This window comes from Micropterus dolomieu, linkage group LG05, assembly GCF_021292245.1.
Source record: "Micropterus dolomieu isolate WLL.071019.BEF.003 ecotype Adirondacks linkage group LG05, ASM2129224v1, whole genome shotgun sequence".
Taxonomy (NCBI): domain Eukaryota; kingdom Metazoa; phylum Chordata; class Actinopteri; order Centrarchiformes; family Centrarchidae; genus Micropterus; species Micropterus dolomieu.
Genome location: NC_060154.1, coordinates 33,004,667 through 33,013,176, shown reverse-complemented (window position 1 = coordinate 33,013,176; position 8,510 = coordinate 33,004,667).

The following is an 8,510-nucleotide window of genomic DNA, read 5'->3' as shown; positions in this document are numbered from 1 at the left end:
CCAGAACATCACGGATCTTGGGGTTGTCCAGTGTTGCACAGTAATCCAGGATGGTCTGTCCTCGTCGACTAATTGCCTCCTGTAGCTTCTGAAGGACAGCGACGTCCGTCAGGAGGCCAAAGTGTGAGAATAGGCATTTCTGAGAGAAGAGAAATGGCCATTCCTGTTTGATCTCAAACATCGCTGCAGCAGGCACTTTGTTAAGGTATTTCCGCAGGATGACGAATGTCTTTTCCATCATTGGTTCTGCTCTCCCTGCCCCACTCATTCCTTCCTCTGTGTATATAGACATACAAATGTATTGTTAGTACCCAAGTAACAATTTGGTCTTGTAGCCGCCCAACACACACAGTGTTCAGATCTTGACCAATTACTAAAGTCTAAACAAAATTACCCAAAAAGAGAGTAGATGGCATGCCTGAGAAGATGTTCAGCAGATCCCTCTTCATATTCACCAACGTTGCCTCGGTCTCCCCCTCTGGCCAATCTGCTGGGCCCCACCTGACACACCTAGGAGTGGGTATCACAGGGTAACAATACTATTGGGGACGGTTATAGCTCAGAAGTTGGAGCAAGTCATCTCATGACTGAAGGGTCAGCAGTTCGATTCCCTGTTGTGACTGTCTAAATAGACCCATCCCACAGAAGTTATGTTACAGTGTAATAGTTTTGTAAACACAGGTGTATTTTATCAAACTAATTAAAGGGATATTCCACCATTTGGGGAATTAAGCTCATTTTCCACCTCCCCTCGAGTATAACAATTGATTTTTACCTTTCTCCCGTCCATCCAGCAGTTCCCTGAGTCTGGCGATACCACGTATAGCTCCAGTCTAGCATAGATCATTGGATCGGATTCGACCATTAGCATCTCACCCCCAAAATGACTAAGATTTCCGGAATTTTTCCTATTCAAAAGTTGTCTCTTCTCAAGTTAGAACTTGCAATAAAACTAGCGGAAAATGAAACATGGCAATTTTCTAGGCTGATTTGACATGGAACTATACTCTCATTCTCGCGTAATAATCAAGGAACGTTGCAAACGATGGTTAGCCTGCCTGACACTGAACAGGATGGTTAGCCTCGCCCTCTGATGACCTGGAAAGAAAAGAAAAGAAAAAGGAGAAATTACACAAAGGCAACCAACAATAAGAATTTCAGTTTGAATGCAGATTATGATCATTGATTTTCATTTAATTTTAGCCGTATGTCAAAAATGATAGTGGTATATCTATAGTGTTTTTTTTCTGTAGCACTTTGAGATTGCTCACTCAATGTAAAGTGCATTTACAACTTTTACAATTATTATTCATTCATATCAGGACAAGTGGGAACTCTAGTGTTAAAACCCTCCCGTTGTCGAACACGACATGAGACTAACTTACTCCAGTTAGCTCAGTCATGTTGTAACTAGGATATCCGCTGGAAAAATATTTTTTCATGGACCGGGATTGTGCATTCCGGATGAGGGTGGAAAGATCATTCCACCAGCATGGAACGAATAGACGCAGCAGGGCTGTGTCTCTCCTCACCAGGAAGAAGAGGTCGGGTGATGGAGGTGGTGTAAAAGGGGGTTATCCAGCCAGAGCTCATCTCTAGTATGAAAGGGGTCCCTGGCAGCCCTGGTCCTGGTGGTTGTGAAGCAGGGGGACTGGAAGTGGTGCCCTGGGCCTGCCATGTTGCTGCTGGTGCAGGACCAGTACCGAGGCTCTCATCCTCTCGGTTCCTACACCACCAACTAGGTTTGTTGCTCATGCTAAAGTGGGTCGTCAGGGGATGTGTTGTAGAAGGGTTAGCTGTGTCCTCTGACTCTGGTTGTGATAGAAGAGGAAGAGAGTTGCTTTTTCTCAGAGTCTGCTGCTTCGAAGCCATGGTTTTATTTCAGAATTTGCCACAGTGTCCTCCTATAAATGTGCTTTCTTAGAGGGGCAGGATTAGTGTGTGATGTTGAAGGAGGAGTCTTCTACATTTACATTTACTCATTTGGCAGACACTTTTATCCAAAGCGACTTACATTAGAGGAACAACATACAAGCATCAACAGAGCATCAAATACAGATCTACAACTGACAATACATACTAGTAAGAGCAGCAATAAATACTAGTAAGAGCTCACAGTACATATCACATCAATGGGGTAAATACCAAGTGAAGGAAGTAAGAGTTAACAAAAAGTGCAATCAATACAAGATCATTGTAGGGGATAGAAGAAGAAGTGCACAGGAAGTGCATGTTAGAGGTTAGGAGTTAGAGGTGTTATAAGAGGAAGTGTTCTCGGAAGAGATGAGTTTTCAAGAGCTTCTTGAAGTTAGAGAGGGACGCCCCTGCTCTGATGGCGTGTGGTAGCTCGTTCCACCATCGTGGTGTCACAGATGAAAATAGCCGGGACTGGGATTGCTTTGTGTGAAGATGTCTATGAAGATTCTCAGTCATCCAGGTCATTGTTATCCAACGAAGGTTAAAATCAAGTAATCATCTGTAACGACTGTCGTCACAGCAACAAGGAACACTAAAGAACCAGCGGTATCGATGACCCGGGATAACGACCCCATTGAGGTTAAATAGCTGAGTTTCCCTGCCAGTCAGTCAGAACTGAAGAAGTCCTTTGGATGAGGGACGAAACGTCTTCCAGTATCTTCAACCAAGTCCAGTTGCCCTTGCTTTTAACCTTCGTTGGATAACTTTGTGTGAAGGGATGGCAGAGCCAGGCGGCGTTCGTTGGAGGAGCGTAGCGGGCGAGAAGGAACGTAAGTTTGTATTATGGAGTTTAGGTAGATGGGTGCAGACCCAGTAGTCACTCTGTATGCAAGCATTAGTGACTTGAATTTGATTCTGGAAGACCTGCTAGGATGGCATTGCAATAGTCGATGCGAGAGATAACCATGGCCTGTACCAGAAGCTGGGCAGCGTACTGTGTGAGGTAGGGCCTGATTTTCCTTATGTTGTATAGAGAAAAGCGGCATGACCGAGAGACAGCAGCAACATGGTCTGAAAAGGACAGCTGGTCATCAATCATGACACCCAGGTTTCTCACCACCTTGGTTGGAGTGATGGTTGCGGAGTCAATTTGTAGTTTGATGTTATGGTGGATAGATTGCTTGGCTGGAATGACTATGGTGGATAGATTGCTTGGCTGGATGAGTTCAGTCTTAGAGAGCTTTAGTTGAAGGTGGCAAGCCTTCATCCATGCAGATATGTCAGATAAACAGTCCGTAATCCGCGAAAAGACAGTGGGATCGCCTGGCGGGAAGGATAGGTAGAGTTGCATGTCATCTGCGTAGCAGTGGTAAGAGAAGCCGTGCAAGGGAATGATCAGCCTTAGGGCTTCTGTTACAGATAGAAGAGCCGTTTCAGTGGAGTGGGCACTCTTAAAACCAGACTGATATGGATCTAGGAGGTCATTCCCTGAGAGGAATTCTGAGACCTGTTTGAATACTGCCCGTTCAATAGTTTTGGATAAAAAAGGTAGAAGAGACACTGGTCAATAGTTCTCAACTTGAGTTGGGTCAAGTGAGGGCTTTTTGAGCAAGGGTGTAACCCGAGAACTTTTGAAAGTGGTTGGGAAGGTTCCTGAAGCCAGAGAAGTATTTATCACATGAGTGATTGTCGGGACCACAGTAGGAGATATGGCTTGGAGGAGATTCGTAGGAATCGGGTCCAGTGGGCATGTAGTTGGACGGCTATGGGTCAAGAGTTCTGATACTTCGCTCTCTGTGAGAGGAGTAAACGAGGAGAGTGAACAACCACTGACCTGGGAGGGCAGAGGAAAAGATGTAGTAGGACTACTACAATGGTTGAGTTTGAGTGTTTCAGAGAATTGGCTAGTTATAGTCTCCAATTTGCCTGTGAAGAAGGCAGCAAAGGTATCAGCAGACAAGTTTGTGGGTGGTGGAGGTGGAGGAGGATTTAGTAGCACTTTAAAAGGAAAATAATTTCCTTGAGTCAGTGGCACTGCTTATTCTGTCATTATAGAACGCAGTTTTGGCAGCACTGATGCTTGTTGAGAAGGAGGATAGGAGCAATTGGTAGCCCTTAAGGTCGGCGGGGTCTTTGGTTTTTCGCCATTTTCTTTCAGCCACTCTAAGATCAGTACAGAGCCCACGGATGGTTAGCCTCGGGTGGGGCTGGTTTGGGCGAGCAGGCTTGGTGGATAGAGGACACAGGCTATCCAGCCACGAGCTTAGTGTAGAGCACAGAGATTGTGTGGCATCATTGACCTCAAGTGAGGAAAATGTGTTGAGGGAGGGTAGAGCGGAAGCTACCACTGAGGCAAAGTGAGTGGGAGACAGGTTGCAGCGGTGTGAAACCAATGGTGTTGGAAGAATGGGCTTTTCCTGTAGGCATACCGTGAACTGAATGAAATAGTGGTCAGACACATGTAGAGGTGTGACTGTTAGGCACTCTGTGGCACAGTTTTGGACAAGAACGAGGTCAAGCACCTTGCCAGCTTTGTGGGGCTGAGAACCCGTGTTAGATCAAGGGACTGAATCAGAGACAGGAAGTCTGCTGAGTTTGAATGTTCATGTCACGGAGGACAAGTAGGGGACAGTCATGCTCTGGGATTGAAGACAGCAGTGTGTCTAGCTCCTCCACAAAGTTACCCATTTGTCCTGGTGTACGGTATATGACAGTCACAGAGACCTTTACCGGAGCGGACACAAAGACAGCATGGTATTCGAAGGAGGCATATTGATTTGGGGGTAGCAGCTGTGTGAATTTCCATTTGTTGGAAATTAAGAACCCAGTCTTTTGTAAATTTTAGAGTCTTTTTATTTGCAGAATCTCCCATGAGGTCTGACTTTTTATGAAGAGATCTTTAAGCTTTTTTGCTTTTTAAACCATCATTTCCATCCAAGCCTTGACAGACACTCTTAATGATGTCTGAAACACACCACATTAAGTATTGAAATACTGCAAGACAAATTCATGCAAGGGTTCGTCTCCTTCGCTCGTCTGATGGCTTGCACGGTAGAACCGTCTGCCGGAAGCTGACCTTTTTGTTTCCCAAACACTACAGGATACAATTTTTTTAGGGGCAAGCACGGGTGGAACTTCCTGCTTGATTCTCACGGCTGTTTGAGTCTGCTTGTCTTTTGTAGCAGGTTCCTCGGACATTGCAGCTTTGAGGTTGTTTAAAACCAACAGACACAGGACGGCCCAGTCGCTTGATGTGGGCGTTGTTTTTGCTGTGAGGATTCTGATTGTTTCACCTTTCTCCAACTGGTAAAAACAAAGTTCATTTACATCATAATTGAACACATACCCCCAGACATGTCCTGAATCTAAATCCTATTGTGTATCGGGGGCAACGTCTGGATCCGACTCAAATACAACACTCGTTTCTTGGGGGCTCCTCCCGGATTTGAGTTTTGATAACTCGTTACGGGTGTCTGGCTGATCATCTTTGAATTGGCGGCTCTCTTGGCCATGTTTAGGTTGTTTTGGAATAGTTTGTTATTTTTCTGAATGGACTCCTTTTATTTTCGTGGATTCCAATCATTGGCTTACGGTAACCCCTCCTAGTCTATTATCATTGGCTCATGGCTAACTCTATACAGATGTATACCTAGCCGAATTGCACTGTAGGGGCGAGAACGAGTCTTCGAACCTGTGTGTATGCCTACTGTGAAATTACCACATCAAACGTGACGTGCTAACATGGATGCAGCTATGAAGCCGCCGGGTTTGCTTCAGGAAAAATTTATTTTTAAGAAGCTTCCCAATGGAAAGCTCGACAAGACTAAGGTTGTTTGCACCTTGTGCAATGCGGAATTAGTTTACTGTAGGAGTTCTTCCAGTCTCAAGTACCACCTAAACGCAAAGCATCCCTTAGCTAATGCGGAAGATACCAGGCCAAGCACTGATGTAGCGCAGGGGAGTCGTCGTCAAACTACTATGTTTGAGTGCAACCCGAGGCAAGCCCGTCAGCACAGCTCTATCAGCCAAGCTAACTAATTTCCTCGCTCAGTGGATTGCCACCAGCTGCCGGCCCATCAGCGTGGTTGAAGATGATGGGCTCGAGCTTGTTCTCCAGGCAGCCACAGGTGACCCATCTTACAAACTACCTACCTGCGAGGCGAACTATCATGAGGAGAATACATGACCAGCACGCCACAGAGAAAGCCGCAAAAGATGAGAAGATGGTAGAGGCGAGGTGTGTAGCACTGACTGGGGACCATTGGACATCTGTCAACAACGATAACTACCTCGGCGTTACTGTACACCTCATCGATGCCAGCTGGGAACTTCACTCCTTCGCTTTAGGTAGGCTACGTTATGTAATTTTAAATTACATAATTTAATTTAATTACTTAGCCTATTAATTACCACAACACCACGAATTACCACCACATTATGTTTGCTTCTTGATGATTGCTAGTCGTTTACTACTAGTAGTGAACTTATCCTGATCTGTCCGTTAGGTGTGATGAAAACAGAGTAGCGTCACTTTGCAGAAGCGTGTGCCAGGCAGTTTCTCAACGTCGCTAATCAGTGGGGGATAGCTGACAAAATCAGCACTATTGGAACAGACAGCGCTCCTAATATGGTGGCAGCAGGGAGGATACTGTCATTCAAGCATTTGTCCTGTGTTGTGCATGTTGTTCAGAGAGCTATTGTAATGTCACTTCGGGAAGGTGGTTTTGACGGTGCACTGGGACGGTCCAACTCAGATGAGCTGAATGTCCAGCAAGCCTCCCTTGGACAAGTTCAGGAGCCACTGCAAGATGTTCCAACACGGTGGAATTCCACCCTTGAGATGATCAAGCGCGTGATGCGCAACAGAGACGCACTGCACACAACGCTGTCTCAGCAGAAGCACAATCTGGCCCTCCCAACAAATGGTGAATATGAGAAGTTGGCAAAGTTAGAGAAATTGCTGGAGCCATGCAGGTATGGTCTTCAAAGATAGTGTGTTCATGAATTGGCATCCAAGTTCTTTTAAATGTCACTTTGTATTTAAGAAACACGTGCCCTTAAATGTAATGTGATTAAAAACTTTAAAAAGGTATAATCTGAGTTAAATGAATCAGTCATTAATTATTTATTGCTCTGTTTCTGTCTGTCTGTGTGTGTGTGTGTGTGTGTGTGTGTGTGTCTCTTTCTGTCTATCTGTGTTTGTGTGTGTGTGTGTGTGTGTGTGTCTGTCTGTCTGTTTGTCTGTCTGTGTATGTGTGTGTGTGTTGTGTCTGTGTCTGTCTGTCTGTCTGTGTGTGTTGTGTCTGTGTCTGTCTGTGTCTGTCTGTCTGTCTGTCTTTCTGTCTGTCTGTCTGTGTATGTGTGTGTTGTGTCTGTCTGTCTGTGTCTGTCTGTCTGTCTGTCTGTCTGTGTGTGTATGTGTGTGTGTGTTGTGTCTGTGTCTGTCTGTCTGTGTCTGTCTGTCTGTCTGTCTGTGTGTATGTGTGTGTGTGTGTGTGTGTGTCTGTCTGTCTGTTTGTCTGTCTGTGTATGTGTGTGTGTGTTGTGTCTGTGTCTGTCTGTCTATGTGTGTGTGTATGTGTGTGTTGTGTCTGTGTTTGTACAGCTATCTTTGTGAGGACAAGCAAGGGTTTTTAACCTTTGGAGTGAGGACCATTTTGCAAAGTGAGGACATTTAGGCCGGTCCTCACTTTATTTTCACTGTAATGGCCTCCAGAGTCTGTTTACATGCTTCTCTCAAAGTTTCAGAGAGGTCCTCAAAAAGATGCCAATATCGAAAATGTGTGTGGATTTTCGGTGTGTGTACGTACTCTGAATACACACACTTTTTGCTCTCTATCGCCCTCTATTGACATAACCGATTTATTGCACAGGAGCAACTTTAACTAGAGAAAGACATGTCTCATGGTTTTTTAGGTAAAATAAAATACATATTATGAAATTTCATTTTGTTTTATTTTACTATCCCTTAGTTTTTAAATATTTAACAAGGTTATAATGTGTTTAACTCACTTATAACATTAAACTACTGTTTAATAGTAACATTAAACTGTAGAAGGATTTTCAGACTGCCTGAGATCTACTTTAAATATAAAATGCTCAATTTTTAAATTCCAAATTGACTTCCTCTTTGTGTATTGCCTATTAGTGAGAAATGTCTGTTATAAAGACATCATCACTTTTTTGCTGTGAGATGTTTCTTCCAATGCAGCAGCTTGTTATATAAATTCCACTTTTTATTGTAAGCCAGTCAGATGTGTATTGAGTTGAAACACATTTGTGACATGTCCCTGCTGAGTTGTAAGTTGCAAAAAATCCTGGTGATTTTGGTACCCTCAGAGGATAATATTTTTATTCATATTTCTACTCCTAGTAAGTACTTCTTTGTTATCAAAATGTAAGTAATTTGTGTTTTGAGTAAGATATATGTTATAGAATATCAAATGAATTAAAATATTGTTTCTTTTTAAATAAAAATATGAGTTTAAGCATGACACCTGCCTCATCAATGCAGTAGCTGTATATTATGGTTCATTGCTGCAACACATCCTCATACCTAAATGACAAAATAGGTTTATTGTCAAGTGTCCCAA